The sequence below is a fragment of the Felis catus genome, chromosome A1 (assembly GCF_018350175.1).
Source record: "Felis catus isolate Fca126 chromosome A1, F.catus_Fca126_mat1.0, whole genome shotgun sequence".
NCBI lineage: Eukaryota > Metazoa > Chordata > Mammalia > Carnivora > Felidae > Felis > Felis catus.
The window spans coordinates 64,171,202-64,197,118 of record NC_058368.1 but is presented as its reverse complement, the minus strand read 5'-3'; the positions used below and the strand labels follow the sequence as shown (position 1 = coordinate 64,197,118).

General features: G+C 34.9%; 1 protein-coding gene and 1 non-coding gene across 3 annotated transcripts in view; one reads left to right on the top strand and one right to left on the bottom strand.

Annotated features, from left to right (window-relative positions):
- The window catches only part of GPC5 (glypican 5), a 1,421,162-nt gene that overhangs the window by 809,193 nt on the left and 586,052 nt on the right, over positions 1-25,917 (bottom strand). The window lies entirely within an intron of this gene.
- Positions 19,407-19,515, top strand: LOC111556930. The gene has a single exon (XR_002736628.1). It is a non-coding gene; the product is annotated as a U6 spliceosomal RNA (small nuclear RNA).

The following is a 25,917-nucleotide window of genomic DNA, read 5'->3' as shown; positions in this document are numbered from 1 at the left end:
TTTTTTTGTCTTTTTTCCAAAAACAATTTTTTAGGGAAATTTCTGGTTTAAAACAAAATTAACAGGAAGGCCCAGAGATTTTTCATATACCTCTCCTCTCCCACCCCCTATCCATACCCATGCCTAGCTCCCTCCATTATCCACATCCTCCACCAGAGTGATACATGTTTTACAACTGATAAATCAACATTGACACATCATAATTGCCCAAAGTCCATAGTTTGCATAAGTGCTCACTGTCAGTGTCGCACTTTCTGAAATTTTAGACAAATGTATAATGACATGTAGCCGTTATTACAATACAATACAGGGTATTTTCACTGCACTGAAAATCCTCTGTGCTCTGCCTATTCATCCCTCACCCTCCCCTAACCCTTGGCAAACAGTGATCTTTCTACTCTTTCCATAATTTTGCTGTTGCCAGAATGCCATATAGTTGAACTTATACAGTATGCAGACTTTTCAGGTTGGCTTCTTTCACTTAGCAATATGAATTCAGGGTTCCTCCATGTCTTTGCATGGCTTGATAGCTCATTTCTTTACAGTGCTGAATAATATTCTATTTGATGTGCCACAGTTTATTCATCACTTCACCTATTGAAAGACATATTGGTTGGTTCTAAGATTTGGCCATCATGAATTATCTAATCTTTTTAAAAATACATTAAAAATATTCTGAAGTAATTATATTCTGATAGGTATTCTCAACACACTTGGAGAGTATCTGGAAAATAATAATTACAAATAAGTAGAGAGATTCATTTTATAATCTCTACAAATCATTTTATAATCTACAAATAAGTACAGAGATTCATTTAAATAATTAATGTAAGGAATGGAAAAGGGATAAGATTATATATCATTATAGATCTCATAGACACCAAGAATGGTTAAGGGAATATTAATAACAATTAATAACAGCAGTGTGTTTCAAAATAAAACTCAAACAAAAGAGAAAGTTTGAATAGTCTCATGTGTATTAAGTAAATCAAATCCACACTTAAAAATGTTCTCATCAAGAAAATTTCTGGCTCATGTGTCTTCACCATGATTATGTCAAATATTTAAGGATGAAGCAACACCAGTTTTATACAAACCCTTCCAGAGAATTACAAAAAAGGAGAAAATAGTTCATAATTTGGCCTCAGGCCCACATCACCTCTGTATGTAAAACCTAAGACATTACAAGAAGGAAAGCTATAATCTTCATCAAAAATGTAGATGTTAAGACCCTAGATAAAATATTAGAAAAGTGACTCCAGTGGTACATCAACAGTATCATCAATGGGAGTAACATCAGTAGATATGGTGGAATAAAGATTTGTGAAAATTTCCTCTCCCATTAAAGCAATGAGAGTATGGCAAAATTGTCAAAATCTAATTTTCAGAGCTTTGGAAATGAACTAATTTCTTACAGCAATCTGCAATGTGTTGTTGTTGTTGTTGTTGTTTTTCAAGAAAAACAATGGAATCTCAGTAAGAATAGTGAGTTTTATGGTGATATTTGTGATTCATATATGTATGGATCTGAAAGCCGTAGCCATGTTCAGGGTTGCACATATGCCCATGAAGGCCTGAGAAGGCCCTCCTCCCATCAGACCCCTCCATGAACCTGAGGAACTGCACAAGCAAGAAGTGAAGTCTAAGGCATAGTATCAACTGCCTATAGGATGCTGAAGGTGTATCCTTCAGTACACACACACACACACACACACACACATATATAGAGTTCCTCAGTAAACACAGGACTTTCTTTGGTTCAAGAAATTTAGGAAAATCTCCATAAAATCATTAAACACAAATGCAACTGAATGGAAACTTTAGTGGCCACTAATGAAAGTGAATAGAACTAGTTTCAAAAAGTCATTAAGTAAGCAGCAACACAAACAACAAACATCAACATGAGGGAAAAAGCCCTAGGGAAAGGCAAAGCTGACTTTGAGTTGTCCCATTATATTCTCTAACATGTCCAGTTTTCAATAAAACAATACAATACATGCAAAGAAAGAAGAAAGCACTGTCCATACACATGGCAATGAACAGTCAATAGAACTGTTCCTGAGGAGGCTGAGATATTGACTTTACTAGACAAAAGTTTAAAATTTCACAAGAGGGGCTCAATAGCCAATTTCAATTGACAGAAGAAAGAATCAGAAAACCTGAAGATAAGCAATCGAGATTACCCATTTTGAAGAATAGAAAATAAAAAGAATAAGGAAAAAATAATAGAAATAGCCCAATGTTCCATTTTAAAAAACAGAAAGATAAAAAACTAAATCTAAAACAAGCAAAAGAAAGGAAATGATCATGATTATCGTGTAAATAAATGAATTATATAATAAGAAAACAGAAGAGAAAAATCAGTGAAGCCTAAGTTGGTCTTATGATAAAAAAAAAACAAAAACAAACAAAACCTTTAGCTATACTGACAAAAAATATGAGAGACAAGACTCAAACAACTAAAGCAAGGAATGAAATGGGAGCCATCACTACTGACCTCCCAGACACAAAAAGGAATATAAGAGAATACTATGAATAATTATATGCCAAAAAATTAGGTAATATACATAAAATGAACAACTTCCTACAAAGACCCAAACTACCAAAACTGTCTTAAGGAGAAACATAAAACCTGAATGGATATGTAATAAGTAAAGAGATTGAATTAGTAATCAACATGCTTTCTGCAAAGAAAAAGCCCAAATGGCCCAAAAGCCAGATGGCTTTCCTGGTGAATTTTACCAAATGTTAAAAGAAAAGTGATAACCTTTGTCCTTCACAAACTCCTCCAAAAAACCGACTGGGAAAGAACGCATTCCAGTTCATCCTAGGAAGTCTGATACCAAAAACTGTGACAAAGATATTAAAAGAAAGAAAACCCACACACCATTATCCGTTATGACTATAGAAACAAAAATCCACACTAAAATGCTATCAAATTGAACACAGTAACATATAAAAAGGATTATATATTGTAAGTACGAGTGATTGATTACAGGAACTAAAATAAAGAAAATAATTGCATTTAAAATAGCATCTCAAAAATGAGAAATGAGTAACTTAAAGTATAAAACCTATACAATGAAAACTACAAAGTATCACTGAAAGAAATTAAATGGAAAAACATGCCATGTTCATATGGATCTGAGGGTTTCATGTTATTAAGGCGGCAATATACCTCAAATTGTTCTTCAGATTCACCACAATCTTTATCAAAATTTTAGTTGACTGTTTTTGCAGAAATGGACAAGTTGCTCCTAATATTCATATGGAAATGCAAGTGTGATAACAGAACACGGCTCCCAAAAGATGTCCATGTCCCAGAACCTAGGAATATTTTAGTTTACATGATTAAAGAGACTTAGACATGATTACATTAACAAATTTCAGTTGGACAAATTATCATGGATGATCTGGGTTGGCCCAATGCAATCCTTACTAATGAAAGAGGGAGGTGTGAGTAGTAGCATCAGAGAAACAGACTGGATAATGGACAATGTTGGACAAACACAAGGGAGGGACCACAGGCTACAGAGTGCAGATGGCCTCTAGGAGCTGGAAAAAGCAAAGAAACAGATTCTTCTCCAGAGACTCCAGAAGAGACACAGCCTTGCTGCTGACACCTTGATGTTAGGCCATTATCTGCAGCACTGTAAAATAATAAATTTATGGCAAGCTGTTATTTCAGCAAAAGGAAACTGACATAGCCAAGGTCCCAGAATAGTCTAAACAAGCTTGAAAAAGACCAACAAAATTGAAAGGCTCACCCTTCCTGATTTCCAAACTTTGTACAAAGCTAGAGTAATTATATCAGTGTGGGACTGGCTTAAAGATATTTATAGTCAACTGATTCTTGACAGGGGTGGCAAGGTAATTCAACAGGGAAATAATAGTCTTTTCAACAAATAGTGCCGAGAAAATTGTATACACACATGCAAAAGGGTGAAATTAGATTCTGACCTTACATCATATACAAGCGGTAACCCAAAGTGGATCAAAAACCTAAGTGTAAGAGCTAAAAGTATAAAACTCTTATAAGAAAAGATAAATACAAATCTTCTTGACCTTGGATTAGAACAGGGCTTCTTATAGGTGACACCAGATTATAAGCATCAAAAGAAAGTAATACATCGTAGTTAATCAACATTCAATGTTTTGTGTGTAAAATAGATCATCAAGAAAGTAAAAAGACTGCACACAGGATGGTTGAAAATGTTTACAAATCATACATCTCATAAGGGACTTGTATTCAGAATATATATAGAACCCTTACAACTCAACAATTAAAAATGGGAAAATGGTTTGAATAGATAGTTCTCCAAAGATGATATACAAATACACAAAAAAAAACACATAAAAAGATGCTCAACATTAATAGTCATGAGGGAAATGCAAATCAAAATTACAATGGGATACCATTTTATACTCACTAGGAAGGTTAAGGTCAAAAGATAGAAAATAAAAAGTGAGGGTGAAGAGGTAGAGACAATCCCTCATCCTTTTCTAGTGGGAATGTAAAATGGTACAGCCACTTTGGAAAGCAGTTTTGCATTTCCTCACCAAAGTTAAACATGGTGTTACCAAATGCCCCAGAAATTTTACTCCTATGTATATATCTAAGAGAATTGAAAACATATGTCTACCCAAAACGTGTACATAAATGTTTATAGCACCTTTATCCATAATAGCCAAAAAGCAGAAACAGCCCAAATGCCCATCAATTGATGAATGGATAAACAAGTGGCATCTCCACTTTTTATCAACCATAATAAGGCATGAAATACATCTGCAACATAAATGGACCTTGAAAACATCGTGAAGTGAATAAAACCTGACACGGAAGGTATTGTATGATTCTACTTTTATGGGATGTCCAGAAACAGCAAATCTACAGAGACAGAAGGTAAATCAGTCATTGCCAGGGGCTGGGGAGGGGAGTTAATATGATCTTTCAAATAAGAGATCTTCCAAATAAGAATTTGGTGTCTTTCAATGATAAAACTCTTCTGGAATTTGTGGCAATCATTACATAACTTATGAATACACTATTCACTGAATTGTACATTCTTAACAGGTAAACTTTTTGGTATGTGAATTACAGTTCAGTAAAAACTATGATAAATGCAAAACAACAGGTTTATTCCAATAATACAAGATTGTTTTAATATCACAAAATCAATCAGTGTAATTTTCAACATTAACTGTTTGAAAATCTAATCTCAGAGGATGCACAAAATTGGATTTTTTAAATGTATAAATGAGGAATACAACAAATTTCTTTAACCTGATTAGAGAGAGACATAAAAACCTATGCAAATATCATAATTAATAAGGGGATATTGAAAGCTTTCCTTCTGAGATCAGAAACAAGACAAGATTCCCCAGCCAGTTCAATAAAAGAAAATTTTAAAAAGTGCCTAAGTATTGGCAAAAAGGAAATACACTGGTCAAAATTATTTGCAAACTGCACTGGATATGCAGAAAATTTTAAATGTTAGAATTAATAAGTAAGTATAACTAGCAAGATCACTGGATACAATATCTGCATATAAAAATTTAAGGAAATTTATTTCCTTAAACTAGCAATAACCAATTAGAAAATGATAAAAATATACCATTTATGATCAAAGTTTTGTTAATTTCATGAAATAAATTGGAAAGTTTTCCTTTTTTATATGTTCTGGAAAATCTGAACAAATTTTCAAGTCATTTAAATAATGTTAAATATATCTCTCCAATAACAACAGCAAAAAATATTCAAGTTGCATGTGATTGTGGATATTCTTAATGGTATTAGGAATATCTCTTTATTGAAAACCCTTTTTAGATATAAATTAGGGACTCCTAAGAATGTTTTGACCTAAGTATTCTTTTTTTATTTACCAAAATTGAGAAATTTTTTATCTCTCATTTTTTAAAAAGTAACACAGGCTTATTTTTAAATTTGCAATTAATACAGATATGTAAAAAGTAGAAAATGAAGGTAATCTACATACTAATATTAACAATAACCATTCACAGGGGCACCTGAGTGGCTCAGTCAGTTAAGCATCCAACTCTTGATTTTGGCTCATGTTGTGATCTCATGGTTTGTGAGATCAAGCCCTGTGTCAGGCTCTGTACTGACAGCACAGAGTCTGCTTCGGATTCTCTCTCTGCTTCTCTCTCTCTCTCTCTCTGTGTCTCTCGCAAACTTAATAAATAAGCTTTAAAAGGACAATAACCATGTATACTATTTTGGTGTATACCCTTATATATGTATGTGTGGGGGTGTATATACATGTAGCTGTAGATATATATATATATATATGTATATATATACATATATATATATATACACACATACACATAAGTAAGAGTACTTGCATGTGTGCGTGGGGGAGAAATACATAGGTAAATAGAAACAGAGAGATAGATGTCAAATATAGCATGCATTATATTTTGCAAACTATTTTTATTTTTGAATTTAGACAACGTATAGAACTTAATAAACATAGTAACTAGAAACCCTAGAGTTATTTCCATATTTCCAAATTTCTGAAATGACATCTGTGTACACATAAACATTCATCACAATCAACTACACATGCTGCTCAGAGTTCTTTCCTCCAGCTGACATGTTAGATTAAAGTAATGATTGACATGAGTTTGCATACTATTTGGGAATTTAATATTGGTTATGTTGGATTTCTTCTCTTGCTAAAACATACAGCTTGGAAATACACATTTTGTTTTCCTGCAACTGGATGGTGCACATATACTAGAATTAAAGAATTACAGCTAGTAGGTCCCCAGCTTGCATCCTTAAGCAATCCTTATAAATACTACCTTTCTTATTAGCATGGCCTTCTGTTCTCAGTTTCAATAGGGCACACTCAGGAATTTAAACCATAGTGCTTCCTCATTTAAATAGATAATCTGCCACTCAAAAACTGTGTAGACCTTAAAGTTTGATGTTAGAAATGGAGCTAAGAGTTCCGAATATTTTAAATAACAGACTATAGTGGCACCTGAGTGGCTCAGTCAGTTAAGAGTCTGATCAGGTCATGATCTCACAGTTTGTGAGTTTGAGCCCCACATCGTGCTCCATGCCCACAGCTCAGAGCCTGGAGCCTGCTTCAGATTCTGTGTCTCCCTCTCTCTCTGCTCCTCCCCTGCTTGCACTCTCTCTCTCTCTCTCTCTCTCTCTCTCTCTGTCTCTCTCAGAAATAAATAAACATTAAATAACAGACTATAACTTTGTGCAGTGCTTTTGTTGGTCATTTAAAACAACAGAAAGATTTGGTACTCGTGATTTTCCTCAATAGTGGTTACAAATAGTCTTTTCTTAAGACAGATACCATATGTTTTCACTCTTATGTGGATCCTGAGAAACTTAACAGAAGACCATGGGGGAGGGGAAGGAAAAAGAAGAGAGGGAGAGAGCAAAACCACAAGAGACTCTTAAAAACTGAGAATAAACTGAGGGTTGATGGGGGTGTGGGGGGGTGATGGTCACTGAGGAGGGCACCTGTTGGGATGAACACTGGGTGTTGTATGGAAACCAATTTGACAATAAATTTCATATTTAAAAAAAGTCTTCTCTTCCTTTACTATATTTGAACAGCATATTTCATTCCACATATCCTTTGCTTGCTGCCAGAACCCTAATACTGCGAAGGTAGAAAGCTTCTCTAGTATAGTGTTTGTAAATGTCAAGTAGCCAACAGATATTTGGAAGTCTAGGCATATTCACCTTTCTAACATTTGCTTAAAGCCATCTGAAATTAACGTTCTCCGCTTTCTACTCCTCTTACCCAAAAAACAACAACAACAACAAAAACCTTATACAGATGTGACACAAAACATATTACATAAAGCTTTTATTCAGCCCTCTTCCAATGAGGCAGGAATTACACATGCATGTATAAAATAAAAGGGGGGGGGATATTTTTATAGTAATCTGTATATTTGATGTCAAGTTACCCTTTGATGTATCTGCAATTTTTTTTTAATTTTTTTAACATTTATTTATTATTGAGAGACAGAGAGAGACAGAGCATGAGCCGGGCAGACAGAAGAGGAGACACAGAATCCGAAGCAGGCTCCAGGCTCTGAGCTGTCAGCACAGAGCCCAACATGGGGCTCGAACTCACAAACCGTGAGATCATGACCCGAGCTGAAGTTGGATGCTTAACCAACTGAGCCACCCAGGCACCCCTGTATTTGCAATTTTCTAGTGAAACAAATGCTGTTTATTTTGGATTAGGAGGAAGCTCGTGCATTGTCCACCAGGATTCACTTGCTGCTAAAGAAGCACTACCCTGAAGCCAATCACATGCCCCTGAAACCAAGTCTGCTTGCTTTTATTTTATTTTCCCAGCCTGATTACTCAACATCTGTGAATAAGAGTAATTTGAAAGATGAAACTAAAAATGACATAGAGTTGGCCCACCCTCTCTCCTAAGAGTACCTAGTTCTCCTCTGAGGCCTTAGGACTGTGAACTAGGGAAATGGAGAATGAAGAGCTGGCCCCATTAACTCTGGAAAACTACTCTGGACAAGCTGCTTGTGCATTGGTGCAAGGAAGCCAACGGATGCCTGAGTAACACTTTGTAGGGAGTTTTGGCCTCCTCTGGGCTCCATTTTTTCTTTCTGTTTCTTTTGTTTTGTCTTTCCAGGTTTGTTCTATCAAAACCTAATGTTGGGTTGCCTAGGTGGCTCAGTTGGCTGAATGTCCAACTCTTGATTTTGGCTCAGGTCATGATCTCAGGAGCATAGGATCGTGCCCCAGGCCGGGCTCTGCCCTAAGCATAAAGCCTGATTAAGATTCATTCTCTCTCCCTCTGTCCCTTTCCTTCTGCTCATGTGCCTTCTCTCTCTTTAAAATAAAATAAAATAAAATAAAATAAAATAAAATAAAATAAAATAAAATAAAATAAAATAAAATAAAATAAAATAAAATAAAATAAAATAAAATAAATAAAAATAAATAAGAAACCTAATGTAACAAAATCGGAGTAAATCTTCAACATCCTTTCTATTTTCCCCATTTTCACTACTCCAACATTCAGCCATACCTGCACCCCAATCCACCATCTAACATTCATTTAGTAAATATTCAAGGTGATTTGTATCAAATCGCTTTAAAGGAGCTGATTGGAGATAGAGCAATTAGCATAGTATATGGTTAGATTAGCATATGGCCGCCCTTATCCTCTAACATCACAGAGTAATGTTTCCTATTTTCAAGTCCTTGAAAATATTCTGTCCTTTCAAGGTCCAAAACTTTACAAGTTTACCTAGCCATCTTTTCCCCTTAAGCTTCTGGCTCCCTTTTTCAATTCATATCTGTTCTACAAAAATTATCCCGCAAAAGAAAAATTAATCTTCCACGAAGACTGGGTTTTTTTTTTTACATTATCTGCTAGTTACTTAAAGTTCAGACTCTTCAACCCATACTTAAAATCTTGTCTTTTCAACTCTTTCATATTCAGTTACTGTTATACAAAATGATTATATAGCTACAGTCTTGCAAAATATTCACTATAAATGATAGTGTGAATATGCAAAACACCAAGCACCTTAAAAAGTAACTAGCTTACACTAGTCCCTTCAAAAAGCAATTAATAACATGTGTGCTCCAAACAAGTATTTCTAAACACATGTGTCTCAGTAACCAAACTTAGCCGGAAACATAAAAGAGATTAAAGATCTGGTCAACTGACCCAACGTACAATTTTGAAAATGTAAGTTTAATTTGTTCCTGATAAATGACTTCTCAAAAATAACCCATTAATGGGGCACCTGGGTGGCTCAGTCAGTTAAGTGTCCGACTTCAGCTCAGGTCTGACCCCGCAGTCTGAGAGTTCGAGCCCCATGTCAGGCTCTGTACTGACAGCTCAGAGACTGGAGCCTGCTTCAGATTCTGTGTCTCCCTCTCTCTGCCCCTCCTCTGCTCATTTTCTGTCTCTCTCTCTCTCAAAAATAAAGATTAAAAAAAATTTAAATAACCCGTTAATAAAGGACATTGTCAGAAAAGTAAAACTTATTTTGGGCCTTTTAGTAAGTAACATATCTGTTTGATTTAAACCTAGGAGATACCGAATGATATGAAGAAATTAGGTTGTAGCTAAATATCCATGAATATTAGGGTTATTCTCTATTGGTTTGGAGTGCTCTTTTACACACCAATATTCAGCTTTAGGAATTTAGGGACTCATTAACTTTGTTAAACATGGAATTTAGCTTTTTTTTTTTTTCTAAAAAAAAGAGCTAATTATTTCTTCACTATTTTTATATCCAAGTACACTCTTCTTATTACTCACAAAGGACAAATCTTTACCAATCTCCAATCCCAGCAGTCAGGGAAATAATTTCATTTAAACATCCCCTGAAAGCAATTATTTATGGATTCCACAGAAACTGGGGTAAACTTTTTGTGGCCCCATTTATTTTGTGGAAATTCTAGATTGCTTATAAAAGAATATGAACTCATAACTATTTGGTTAAAACATTAACAGAAAAATAGAGCAAAAGTAAAGCAATGATCCCACCGCATAACAGAAATACCTTGTTATAATTTAACTGACATTTCAGGTGTTCTCAAAGTGTTATTTTGATATTTAACAACATCACTGATTGGAGAGGCTCTACATTCCCTGTATTATCAAAATTTTATGAACCAAAAATATTAACATAATTGGTTTTATTGAGAATTTCTTTGTTGTTCTCAGATGTTCTCTGAACAGAAAATCTATGATAAACACTGTAACAAATTTGAAGAAACCCCTCTCTGGGCATCTTCCCTAGCTGACACTGTGTTCTATCTTCCAGCAATGTACAACACTTATTTTGCCATAATTTCTGTGGCATAGTTGTCTCTGAGGTCTCCTTTAAAATCTCCAAGCTTCTCACATTTCAAGTTTCTCTAGAGCAATGTTTCTCAACCGTGGCTGGCAGTCCTGATGTCCAGCTGCGTCTCAGACCAATTTCATAAAAAATTTCAAGGGTGGAACCCTGACATCGGTAATTTTTAAAACTCCCAGGTGGTTCCAATGTGCAGTCATGGTTGAAACACACGATTTAGAGTGAGAAATGACCTCCGGCTATCCCACGACTTTTCTATTAATAGCTTAACATATTACAAGTGGCAAAATGGCATCAGTGAACATTTATGGTTGTAAAATAGAGCTGTTTTGTTCCAGTTCTGCTGAAGTATTTTTGTAAAACCTCTATGTCTGTGTCGCTGTAATTTGAAGTTTGAGCCATCAAATTCTGATAAAGAATCTTTGCTAAATTTAGAGCAGAGTTAAAGCATGATTTTCCTGATTTAAAAATGGCAGCTTTCAGTAAAATTTGGCCATTTAATTATGTACCTAAAAAATCAATTTTGAACAAAAGTATCACTTTCAAATGATTAAAATTTTAATAAGTTTCAGGTAAATAATAAGCTGTAGATACCATTTATTTAGATCAATTTATTAATGCATAGAATTCCTAGGAGCATCACTCTCATTAATAACTTATTTACATGAATTCTTATGTATTAAACTCACTGTGCTAACATTTTCATTATCTGAAACACCTTAATGTTATATCATTAACATTTTTAGCTTTCTAGTCAAGAAAAACTCTTTTAATTGCTCATTCTAATAGCTCAAAAGAAAATCGTGTTTTTTGTTTTGTTTTGTTTTTGGTTTCTATAAATATGAAATTTATTGTCAAACTGGTTTCCATACAACACCCAGTGCTCTTCCCAAAAGGTGGCCTCCTCAATACCCATCACACTCGTGTTTTTTGTTTTGAACCCACCTTTAAATTTCAGCTCCAAGCTCTTCTAACTTATTTATTTTAAATTTGCTGCTGAGTTAATTTTCAAAACTCTGGATTTATTTCTCAACAATGTTACTCTCAGGTCTAAACATGTTAGGAATAATAAGACACCCTTCATTCATCAATAATAAGGAAATCTTTTCTAAGAAGATTTCACTCTAAATTGTATCCTTGCCGCAGCCCTTTCATTAGGCAAGTTTCAAGTTTATTTGATTTGGACAACCATTTTATCAATTTCCTTAATGGGACCTAGCAAACTTTGACATTTGAAATAAAAAGGAAAAGAAAACGTCAACATGGAAATTTAAGTTACTATGGAATAAAATTTATGAGAAGGTTATTATTAACACTGATGTAGGGGCTCCTGTGTGGCTCGGCTGGTTAAGCCTCTGACTTCAGCTCAGTCATGATCTCACAGCTAGAGATTTGAGCCCCCCATCAGGCTCTCTACTGTCAGCACAGAGCTTGTTTCAGATCTTCTGTCCCCTCTCTTTCTGGCCTTCCCCCCACCACCCCTGTGTGTGTGAGCTCTCTCTCTCAAAAATAAAATAAACATTAAAAAAAAAAAACAATGATGTAAACCCAACTGTTTGGGGGATTATAGTGAATCTAATGACATTGAACAAGTTCCATGACATTTACCCATGAACCAACTGAGAAAATATATTTCAAGAAAGAGCCTTTGGTCCCAGGTTGCTGGGACCTGAATTACCATGCAAATTTGGTGTCTTCTTTTTAAGTAAACCTCATTTTCCATGCCAGTTCATAAAGTGGTAACAGGGAGGCAGGGCAAAAATATCAATCTGATAGGCAGCCTTTCCAAATCTGCTTCCCCAAGTAGAAGTGATTCACTCTCTTGCTATTTCTCCTTCCTGTAAATATTTATATTAAAGAGGCTCTATATCACTTAATGACAAACCCATTCGTCTGGGTAATAATTTGATCTGACTCATAACTGTATCTCTAGCAACTAGGGGTTCACACTTGGTATTCAATAAATGTTTGCTGAATGAATGATGAGGGATGTGGAGTACACAGATTTAGCATTTGTTGTAAAGCATCAAATTGCATGTCTAAGATCTGTGCATTTTACTGTACTTCAACAACAAAGAACAAAATAAATGTTTTCATTCCCCTTGGAACATGCTTTGAGAATCAGATGACAAACCACTATGGAATTGGAGAGTTACTCCTTCACAAGTAGGTTAATAGGCATTTTAATAATCCACATTGTTTTCTGGACTAGAGAGTTTACTATTTTACAAAATCAAACTCATCCACAAATTTGCCACCAATATGGATATTCAAATAATGTGCAAACACACATCTCAAATTCAAGGAAGATGTCTTAAATACTAACAACTTCATTGAAATAAAATTGAAGTTTTGTGTAGTAATTATTTTGTGGGATTAGGCATATTTGGTTGTTACTCCACTAAAACATGTCAACATCCCTTTATAGTCAGACTTTGCATAAAAGATACACTCTGATTTACTTTTACAAGTGTTTGAAAATTTTTACAGACTTATGTATAAGTAACCAAAAATTGGGTATGGACTAAACTAATGCAAATGGGCTGCAACACTGTTTAATAATCTAGTACCCTAAACAGGTCCTAAAAGATATATAAGTACATTACTTACAAGTAAAAATCTACCATTTTATTATCAGTTATCTAAACAAGAGTTATAATTAACTTAAAAAAAATGCCCTATAGAATGGTCAGAGTATATAAACCCCAATCAATAAATAAAAAAATATATACATAATTGTTCCTTTCCTAATCATCTTATCCTTGTTTCTTTGATGTCATTACTTGATCTTTAAGAGGTAAGAAAGCATATAAAGTGAAAAAAATTAAAACATGAAGACAGAAGCATGGTTTCACGGATATTAAAACTTGAAAACATGTTAAGAAATAATGATAAATAAATTCTTGCTGTTCTTAGCAACATGGAATAGAGGCTAGGAATAAAAAAAGACCTTGTAGTCTACAGTATTGTTTGTTTGCTTGTTTGTTTAGAAAGAATTTTTCTCCTTAATGAAACAGAATGCAACGTATCACATAAATAAATTAAAAGAAGTAAAAGTGGGTGAATGTCCATAGTCTTACCTGCAGGCTCAGTTTTCACTTTTAGTAATGGATCCTGAGGGATAGCTGTAGAAAACTGAGACCAGAAAAAAATGAAATTCTCACTGACACAACAAAAATGTCCCATTCCTCAAGAAGATGGGAATCTACTTTGGTCGCAGAGTTAGTTTATAGCACAGTAAATTGAATGGCTTTGCTTAAATTGAATGCTTTTATCTAATTATATAGAAAAAAATATAATTTCTATATTATATTAAAACTACGATCCATTACAGGAGTGATTATTAACTTTTAAAACTAATTTCATGGGGCGCCTGGGTGGCGCAGTCGGTTAAGCGTCCGACTTCAGCCAGGTCACGATCTCGCAGTCTGTGAGTTCGAGCCCCGCATCAGGCTCTGGGCTGATGGCTCTGAGCCTGGAGCCTGTTTCCGATTCTGTGTCTCCCTCTCTCTCTGCCCCTCCCCCGTTCATGCTCTGTCTCTCTCTGTCCCAAAAATAAATAAACGTTGAAAAAAAAAATTAAAAAAAAAATAAAACTAATTTCATGAACTGATTTTATTTCCTTAAAATGGAAATCATACCACTTTGCATTGCACTTTGAATTTTTTTTCCAGTGAGTTTATGAAATTGTTGCATATGCAAATATGCCATACCTGTTAGCATTTCTTATATACTTTGCAAATGAAGTGTCTAAAGCAAATTCTATACTCAATTTCTGGTTTTGTTGTAAACCAATACTACTTAATAGCTTAGTACACCTGATGTGACTTGGCATTTTCAAAACTGATTTATTGCACACTCTGAAAAACTTGTTAGTTCTAACCTGGAGAATGCAATAGGTTCTTCTGCCATGATAATTATTATGCAGCTGATAGATCTGTTATGTCTTCCCTCAGTTTATGTAATTGTGATTTATCAGCCATTTCCAAGAGAAATCACGTCTCCAAAGCAATAGGTTCTGCCTTTCCTATTGACTAAAGTGCTCTGCGTTATCTGAAGAGTAGCCCTGTTACCGAGAGAGACCTACACAAACCCACCCTATTTCAAGCCCTGGCATATGTCCTGGGGAGAAACTGATATGTCTTTTATTCTTTGCAGTAGGTCTGGTCAATGTCTTACAATTCAAATACAATTAACCTAGAGTTTGCAGTTTGCTTCTACTGCTTATGAATAGCTGCAATCAATAGGTTACACATGATTGACTTCCTAAATACTTTTAAAAGCTGCCAAATAATTAAGTAGGGTTGGTGACAATTTAAGGTATATGGAGGTAATGACTTTTCTTATTTCTTTAATAATTTCCATTCTCAAATTGTAACTCTTTCTTTTAAAATTGACAATGGCCACTTGACAAGCATTGTTTGTAATTATGCTTTTTTTTAATCCAAAGTTCAGTGACTTCTGTCACAACAAAATTATAAAAAGCTGCCATCCTAGATGGCTCCTTCATAGCCATATGAGAAAGTTATTTTCATGTATGCATTTCTTTTTCTGTATTATAAAGTAACAAAAAGAGCTTTGAGAATTCTGTATCCTTTCTTTTATTGGTGAGAACCCAAATTAAGTTATGGTTAAAGAGGTTTTAGAAAAATATCATGTTAGTTTTTTCTCTGAGTTTTCTCTTAAGTGGCAAAAAGTAAAGCGATGGAGAATCAGGTTAAAGAAAACTATCATTCTCTATACTCCATGTGAGAATAAAGAAATGAAATAATTTTAGGATAACTAAAATTATTTTAATAGTTACTTCAAATTTTAAAGATAGAATAAATTGGATTCAGCACAAAGAGCATCTACTATTACTACAATAACTACCTTTGAATCCATAATTCATGTATTTACATTTACATAAAATCTATCAGTTCTTTCTTGTTTTAGTATTGCAGGCATCTTTGATTCTTATAAGGGGGCGGTATATGATAGACTTGAGGAATATGAATTAGACCTGAAAAATCATATGAAAATTATTTCCTTTTATCAGTCAGTCTATTGACCTATCAATCTATTGATCTGTCTATTCACTCTAGACCTATATCAAATGTATTTATAATATAAAAATAATGAAATCCAAAAAAATAATGAAATCCAAGGTGAATACAAAGAAATCCTATCTATAAAGTGGGCAACTTATATCAACTTTACTTAAATAAATCTTTATATCTCTAGCAAAAGTGAGTCTAACAGCTAATATATTTCACATATGCTTCAGTAGTCAACAAATTTATAGTTAAAAAGATGCTCATCTAAATATATTTATAACGATGAAAATACGAAAATACCTTAACAATCCATCATGGCTATGTAAATGATGGTACACCTTTATAAATGAAAACTACACAGTCATTATAAAAGATATTAAACACTAACGTGGAAAAATCTCAACGCTATACTATTGTGTGAATAAAGAAAGTTAGAAGCAAAAACATATGTAGCATATATCCTTTTATATAAAATAATATTAGAGCATATGCATTCAGAGAGAGATGTCTATACATATGTCTTTAGCTTATAAACATCTGTCGCCTTTGGGTAGCTTGATTTGTACTGATATCTATGTTCTTCTTTTTATCCAGAGTGGTAATAGCATTGATGATCTTTCTGCAATGACTGTGGATCTTCTTATGTACCCTCCAGATGTACCTCCTTATTGAGACTATTTTTTGGTCTTCTCATCTGAGGCATTTTAAGTTGATATAACTATGAACATATTCTTAGAAGTTATAGCCAAATAATAAGTAATCCTTGCACGGTTGCTCTTTAAATCTGAATACTAAGTTGTAGAATGCAGTTCAGTAAAAAACACATACAACAAAGGTCAAGTGTTCCTACATAAAATACTAGATTTTAGGAGAAGGGAATAAAAAAAAAAAAAGGTTCATGATGAACAAAAAAGAAGAGAGGCAAGGTAATTAGAAAAACATGATACAGCACAAGAAATTGCAATGTTATCAGAGTCAAGGGTTTTCTAATAGGGATAACAGAAGACCTCAACATTTGTTTCCATCCCTGCAGTGAAAAGAGAATAAAAACCTAAAAACTCAATCTCAAGTAACACTACGGCATTTTGGTGATAATGACATTTCTGTGTAGATTCATCAATTGTAACAACTGTGATATCTGGTGTTACATGTTGAGCGCAGGGGAGGTTGTGCATGTTGGGGGACAGAGGGTGTATGAAAACTTTCTGTACGTCCTGTTCAGTTTTTCTGTGAACCTAAAACAGCTCTAAATGATAAAGTTTATAGATAAAAAATTAAAGATCCTATGCTAACTGCTGAAAGCAATGTGGTCAATGTCTTCCGGCCATCCCAAAGGACCCTAACCAAGATTCAATTGTCACATGGAGGGAGTGGTCCAAGGGGGTAATGGAAACCATGAATCTCTTGATGCCTAGACATAAAATCCCTTGGCATCACTTCTATTCCATTCAATTTGAAAAAGCCAGTCACAGAGCCAACTTAGGTTCAAAGAAAGAGGCAATGGCCTGCTCACCTCAGTAGGAAGAATGGGAAAAAATTGGTGGTCAATTTTAATCAATCTTGGGAAGACATCTCAAGAGGGCACTTGGCAAAAGCATCAATTTATATTAGGTAATTGAGGTTAATCAGGTTAATCAGGTTAATTAGGAACTGTGTTATTAGATGTGACCTAGTATTATACCTCCTTGTCTGAGTTGGAGAGGGTATGAACTCAAGAACATTGTCATCATTTTAGAAAAGTAAAGTAGCTAAATTGCTACATTTTATGTCTTAAAAACTACATAAACTATGGTAATAGAATAAAGAAACAAGCAAATTAAAATTAGCAACTCAAAATTCATGCATCATTCAAATTTAATTTGCATGGCATGGAATCATGAGCTTTTTTTAATTAAAAATATTGTTATAGAGTTACATAAAAATATATTGGAGGAAAATTAATCCCTATTATATTTGGTGCAGGATATTTCTTTCTAAAATTACAGATAAAGTTTTGTGCCTCAAATGATAAAAATAAAAAAGAGAACACTACTGTGGTAAAAAGAATAAAGCTTCCCTCTCTCTACAGATTTCCATACTCCAATCCTCAAAACTGGTGAGTATGTTAACTTATGTGGTAAAAGGGAGTGTGCAGACGTGATTACATTAAAAATTTTGAAATGAGGGGACATCTGGGTGGCTCAGTCAGTTGGACATCCAACTCTTGATTTCGGCTCAGGTCATGATCTCAGGGTTCGTGAGATGAAGCCCCTCATTGAGATTCTCTCTCTCTCTTCCCCTCTCTCTCTCTGTCCCTCCCCTCCTCATGCTCCCTCTTTCTCTCTCTCTCAAAATAAATAATAAACTTAAAAGAAAAGAATTTTGAAATGAGAAGATTAATCTGGATTATCTGGTGAGCTCATTGTAATCCCATGGGTCTTTATAAGTGCAGGGGGAAAAAAAGTAGAGTCAGAGGAGTTGTGATGATAGAATACAGGCAGTCTCTAGAAGCTGGAAAAGTCTGGAACAGAATCTTCCTTAGAGACTGCATAAGGAACATAACCTTTAATGTTAGCCTCAGAAGACCTAGTGCAGATTTCTGGTCTCTGGAACTGTAATGGTACATTAAACCACTACATCTGCAGTAATTTGTTATAGTGGCAATCAAAAGCTAGTAAATTATCAAAAATTTAAAAACGTAAGTTATAATTATTTCCCTAAAATGACAGCTCACAACCAATGAATCATTAGAGAAATTTTAAAACTAATTTGTATGGTAAATTAGTTAACTACATTGATGTTATCCCATGGAGTCATCTAGGATTTAGAAACCACGGTTTTTAAGTAATAAAGGTGGTTGAAAGCATGTAAAATATGATTTGAAAAACATGTGTCAAAAATATATAATTCTCTTCTGGGGCATGTTATTCAATCAACTTTAATATTTTAGAAACACACAGAGACATTCAATGATAAGTTAAATATAACCTATGTATAAATACACTTATGTATAAATTAATCTATATATAAATAAATATAAATAAAATATTTTATTCTAACCTATACACTAAGATATGGAAGATTTTTTAAAATATTTATTTATTTATTTATTTATTTATTTATTTATTTAGAGATAAAGACAGTGCAAACTAGGGAGGGGCAGAGAGAAAGGGAGAAAAAGAATCTCAATCAGGCTCTGTACTGTTCAGTGCAGAGCCCGATGAGGGGTTCCATCCCACAAACTGAGATCATGACATGAGCCAAAATCAATAGTCAGACACTTAACTGACTGAGCCACTCACATGCCCAAAGAGATGGAAGAAATTTTTAATTTGTGAGTTCAGGGTTCTCTCTCCATGTGATAGTTAGCAATTTCTAGTTTATCAGGGTGAGGCGGGATGTGTGTGCATGCATACTCCTTCTATTCTCCTAAATAACTTAACTGGTATGCACAAGAGAACCTGGGGAAGGAATGGGGAGAAAAACAGGCATTTCTTTGTAGATCTACAGAATTAATTTACCATTGAAAGAAAAAAATGTGTGTGCTCACTTCCACAGCACTACACTAAATTTGAAAAGATACAAGGAAGGAAGACCAGCATGGTCCCAGTGCAAGGATGACACACAAATTCAGGAGGCATTCCATATTGAGAAGAGAAGAGAAGAGAAGAGAAGAGAAGAGAAGAGAAGAGAAGAGAAGAGAAGAGAAGAGAAGAAAGAGAAGAGAAAGGAAAGGAAAGGAAAGGAAAGGAAAGGAAAGGAAAGGAAAGGAAAGGAAAGGAAAGGAAAGGAAAGGAAAGGAAAGGAAAGGAAAGGAAAGGAAAGGAAAAAAAAGAAAGAAAAATGAGAATTGAACATGTCAACATTTTTTCATCTTCATTTATGGGAAATCTAAATACACTTCAACATTACAATGAAATGGAGAAAGAACAAATATGCATAGCCAAGAAATGTGCAACCTAATCAGTTTCAATCATAGACAAAGTGGCCACCAGTGGGCCTATTACTACACATGATAAAATGAATGCCTAGTGTGCACAATGGCATCAGCTTGACACTGTTCTGTTTCCCATCTTAATTAGAACAAGAGCTCCAATATTATTTATTTTAAATTTATGGTAATGAACAAGGTCACTTTCCTCCAGAAAGCCTTTTTAATTCTCTACAGTTTACAGAATCAAGTCAAACTCGTTAATTCATCTTTATAAGTTCCTGCCTACCTTACCTTATATTTCCAATTCTCCAAATATTTTTGTTAAAAGCAGAAGACACAGCCTGGAGCCATGTTCTTAGCATTCCTCTACCTCCCCTAGCCTGGCCCACCTCATCCACATTTGGTAAAGTGTTCAGAGGATATCGGAAGCTCCCCAGACCCCATGTTAACTGCTTAGGATGGTGTTTCTGGGGATGTAGAAAAAAACCTTAGAAAATTGGCAATGTGGACTCCATTTGTAGATGTGACACTTACCTGCCAAGACTTAGGGCAACATATGGGCACTGTGGGGTCTTGTTTTCCTAATATATAAAAGCAGGAGAGTGTTGGCAACATTCACCTCATGGGGACACTGTGTAGGTGAAGGGACGCAGTGTTTGTACAGTGCCTGACAGTCTTCGAACATGAAGGTACTTAAATGTCAGCTATTCCTACAGTAATTTAGAAGAGAATGGTTCGTAAAAAGGGAACTATAATCACAAAGAAAATGTAAGAGGGTCTTTGTTCTTCTAAAATACAAAAGAGGTATATTAGCAGTCGAAGTAGAAATCTAAGAAAACATAGTTTATTTATGTCAAGTTGTTTTAGCATAGGAAAGAAAGTTAAGTTTCTCTTTGGTTTTAGATGCACCTGATAACCCACAAGAATCAAAAGTGAGAAGGTTAAATTAATTACAGCATTCCCTATCTGACTATCAATGTGTGGTACTCGAGACTCTTTGAATTGGTTGTACCATCTACTAGATGTCTCATTAATTAATGAGTTGAATAAAATATTTGACACATGTTCATTTATGAAAAAAAAGAAGTGGGAAGGAAATGGAGATGCCTACTCTACTTTAGCCACAGAGTAGGTCTTCAGCCTGTATTCTGGAAGTTTGACAATCACAGTGATTTGTACAAGCAGAAATTGAATGAGTGATAAAGGACAAAGTGCATGATGCTCTGATGAGTTGGCCACATGAGAAAGGAGAAAATGTCGTTTGGTTCTCCAGAGGAAGGTGTAACCTGGGTGTGGCTGCTCTTCACTTCTGGCCCTTGTGTCAGCACACCCTTGATGAAGCACAGCCTGGTGGTCTTGCTCTGCTCCCTTACTGACGCTCTCCGTCCTTAGTCCCTACCAGATCTGAGCTTTTTGGGTGCCCAATTGTGAGTAAATATTCTTGCACATAATTACAGTATTCATGAGAACACAAGAGAAGTAAGTTTAAAGCAAATAGACATTCACATTTTAGCAAAATGCAATGTCTCCCTCCATCTTCTGCAGCAAGTGGGTGAGGACTTTTCACAAATGCTGGATCATAACCAGGAGAGATCCTACCTCTCTCCTAACAATGTCCCCTCTGCAGCCACATTGGTGGGCTTGCCATGGTCAAGCCTGATCTGCTCCTGCCTCAGAGCCTTTGCAATTCCTTCTGCTTGAGATGGCTAACTCCTTTGAATACTATCTGCTTAGTAAGGCCTCTCCTGACCACCCTATGGTGGGACCTCTAGCCTCCTTGACCCTCTATATTTTTGGCCTACAATACAGAACACTTTCGCATATACATAAATTTATTATGTAGGTTTGTCTCTCTCCAAAGGCCGATATAACAAGAACAGTGTTTTGTGCCGATATAACAAGAACAGAGTCAGGCACATTGTAGGTATGCATTACGTAGTTATTAAATGAACATTTGTTGAATGAATTAGCATTCAGGATGTATTTTGGTCAAGCAAAAAAGTCTAAATAACATTCAATTCGAAACTGCTTGGTGCAACAGGGAAATCAGCACTAAATTTTGTTATTTTTACATATTAACTAGTTAAAATATTTCAATTTTTGGTATCTCAAGCAATTTTCTTCAGCTTTATGGAAAATTCACTAACCCAGAATATTTTGTAAACCCATATGGTTCATGCAATTCTGTCTACATACATTAATATGAAGATGAAGTTTACATCTTGACTTTTGTTATAAATGTTTAAATTACTATTTATGAACCTTATAATTTTAAGAATGTAAATCCTTTAATAATCAATTACCACATCCAATTAGTTCACAATCATTGAAATATACAGTTGGGACTGGAGTTCATTTCAAATCTCAGAATACAAAGTCACTTAATTCAGAACTCCATCTGTGCCTCCGTCTCTAGAGTCTGACAAACAGTCTCCAAATTGTCTTCTGAGTTTTCATCAAAACAAGACACCAGTTTGGAATCTATTTTAACATTACTTGCACTATATGGGGACTCACATTGCATCTGCTTTGATTTTTCTCTAATGAAAGTTCCTAGTTGTTCTGTGTCAGAAAGGATGTAAGTATTCCCTAGAAATAGTGCTGTTATTTAGAATGCAACAATAGAGAAAATCGAAGCCCCAGATCTTCTATTTCCTATTCATAAAATTGTAATTGGCCTTTTTATGTCTGTGTTACCCTTGAGACACACGGAATTAATTTTATGTCCATGAACATATATAGGATACCCATAAAACTCAGAACAGTTCAAATTCTCATCCCCCAAAAAGAATTAGAAATAAAATCAAAGCATATTTTTCTTTAATCTTGGGGATTCTGTATAGTTTAATGTTACCTCTTGAGATGATATTAAATTGCAGTTATTGTAAATAATGGGCAAAGGAAGAACTATGGTATAATGTTTGCAATAGCATTGTAAATAGAGAACAAATCCCCACCAAATTTACATTTCACTTGCAGGATGAAGCAGACTCCTTGCAGATATCAAATGTTTATACTCTCCTTTGTCATAGCTGCTACAAGTACAAGGCTTGTTCGCTCACTGGGTTCAAAGTCTGGTTTCACTACTCTACATGACCCAGGTATGGCTTGGACTTGCTAACATACGACAAGCCTCATTCTACTCATCTCAACAGGGATAAAAATGCCTGCAGCAAAAATTGGGGAGGGGTGAGGCCTATGTAAATTAATATACATAAAATACCAGCATGATTTCCGGTTCACAGGAAATGCTCAATCAATTAGTGCCGACACCAAAGGCAATCAGACAGAACAGACATAATAGTATCAGCTCACGAAGAGCTGATAGCTCCAGAGGCAGAAAAGCTCTGCCATTTGGAAGACAAAAGTAAGTCTTGGTCTTATGTCTCTGTATTTTTTGTTTGTGCTTAATGCACAAAATCAGGATCTATTCAACACTTGAATGAGAAAACACACATACACAAACAGCCATCCAAAATAACTTCTTGTTTTTAAGATATGTATTGTTGTCTTCACTCCTCCTCTATAAGTAATATCTACAACTTAAAAAAATTCGGTAACACATTGAACAAATATCAAAGTAATATATAATTTTGTATTGATACAGCTTAATGGATAGCAATAGAATATGAACATATTTCCAGATATGCCTGTATGAAGTTTTCTTATACCAATAAGATTATAACAATATGAATAACACCTCAAAAAACAAAGAAAAAGAAAGAAGGGACCAAACAAGAAAGAAGAGAAAAAGAGAGAGACACAGACAGATTGAAAGGAAGAATAGAACCGGTACGGCAGCAATCTTAAACCAGCCCTATCAGGAACCTTCTCTTTCCACATCTCCCTTTTCATATGTCTGGTCTGGAGGAGAGGGGTCTCGGAGCTGTGGAAGAGTCTTTTTTTACTTACTCTTTTTGTTAATTTCTGTATGAGAGGGGCTCTATCTTCTGTCTTACCTTCTCTCTGTTATCCTGATGCTAATCAAGGCTGAAATTAAAAGATTCCCATCCTAACGATTTGTTTTACCTCATTAGCATAAGAGGCTGAAGCCACTAATGTAAAAGTGTACCTCTTTCCGTGTCTCGATAATCTCTGTGGAAACTAAAGAACCACGATGCATCAGACCTATGCTGCTCAAAATGTAGACTCCAGATGGGCAGCCTGGGCATCACTAGGGACCCGGTTAGAAAAGGAGAATTTCATTCCCTCCTCCAACAAATGCTGAAGCAGAATCTGCATTCTAACAAGTTTCTGAGGAGATTCATATGGATATTTAAGTTTGAGAAGCACTGCAATAAAGGGCTATTAATAATGATAGTTTCAATTCCCAAGCTGTGCTCCTTAAAAAATTAGTATCTTCCAAAATGCTTTCTACGAAAATGAGTTCTATTATCAAATATATTTTTAAAATATGCAACTAAATAAAGTTAAGCAAATTTCCTCTTGGGGGTCGTCTTGGAGCCTCTGTTATACTCCATGTAGTAGTATTTTGTCCTATGTTCAGTCTCCTCTTGCACCTGATCAAAATAAGAGTCTTGAGGCACCTGGGTGGCTTTGTCAGTTAAGCACCCTACTCTTGATTTCTGCTGGGGTCATGATCTCACAGCTTCTGAGTTCAAGCCCCACGTCAGGCTACATGCTGACAGTGCAGAACCTACTTGGGATTCTCACTCTCCTTTCTCTCTGCCCCTCCCCCCCTTTTTCTCTCTCTCTTTCTCTTAAAATAAATAAACAAATTTTTTTTTTTAAAAATAAGAGTCTTCATTATGTTCCTCCTAAGGTAGATACTACCATAAAAACAATTTAAAGCCATCCTCCAATAAGAAATATCTGAAGTTGCTTAAGTATGCTAGTTTTTTTTTGTTTTTGTTTTTGTTTTTTAAATAGAGAAGACCTAGACTTTAAATTGCCTTTTACCAGGACACCTGGGTGGCTCAGTTGGTTAAGCACACGACTTCAGCTCAGGTCACGATCTCACAGGTCATGAGTTTGAGCCCCACGTCGGGTTCTGTGCTGACAGCTCAGAACCTGCAGCCTGTTTCAGATTCTGCCTCCCTCTCTCTCTGCCCATCCCTGCTCATGCTCTGTCCCTCAAAAATAAATAAACGTTGGCAAAAAAAAAAAAAAGCCTAAATTGCCTTATCCCAGTACCAAAACAAAAAGTTACATCTGTTGTTATAATTCAAATACTCTGTACTTGAACCATCTCTGGGAATATCCCACACAGGAACTCTGGTGGAGAGCTGGAATTCACAATAGTCATGTACTAAGAAAATACTAAACTTGCAAATATAAACACATTAGCACATACTTCCCATTTCCTATTATAATCTCATTTTCAACAAGGTCCCATGTTTCTTTCTCACTCATTTCATTATTTAAAAGCCCTTTTATTTTTTTTCTATCATTTTCCATGTTCCAGGAAGACAAGTTTTACAGACATGAAGAATTTCACAGCCAGCTTTCTCCCCTTTCCCCTTAGAGATTATCAGGGACAATTAGCATTTAAAAAATTCAAGCTACCACTGAATTTGTTTTCAAATTCTTCCAGACATAATATTTTTCTGGCTAAAAAAAAAAATCTCATTTTTAGACTCCTTTTTATCTTCACTTCTATCATAAAAATGCAGGTGGCTGCTCTTTTAATACATTTTTGGTGATAACAAAATAAAGTTAATTAAGATTTCAATCTAGTTTTATCTGGCATCAAAACTTGTAATTATTCCATTATATTCAATATTGCCTTCAGAGGCAATTAATGGTTAAAACATTACAAAATATTATTTTATATAATATCAGTAGTTTAATTCATTTTGGACTATCTCCCCCTACACCACCCCCCCCCCCCGGATTTCATAAAGGAACCATTAATCATCATTAAACTTAATCGCCCAAGAAAACAACTCAGCAGAATTGAGAGTATACAAAGAAACTCAATGGTACATAAACACCTGTAATTCCTGCTTCCCTCGTGGTTTTTTATTTGGAGCTCAGATTTTAAAGCAATGCTGATTTACTCTCTCCCCGTCTTTATTTATTCGACAAATATTCATTTAATGCATATTAAATGCTAACGTCTGTTCCAGACTATGGGGATTTAAGAAAAATTTTTAAAAA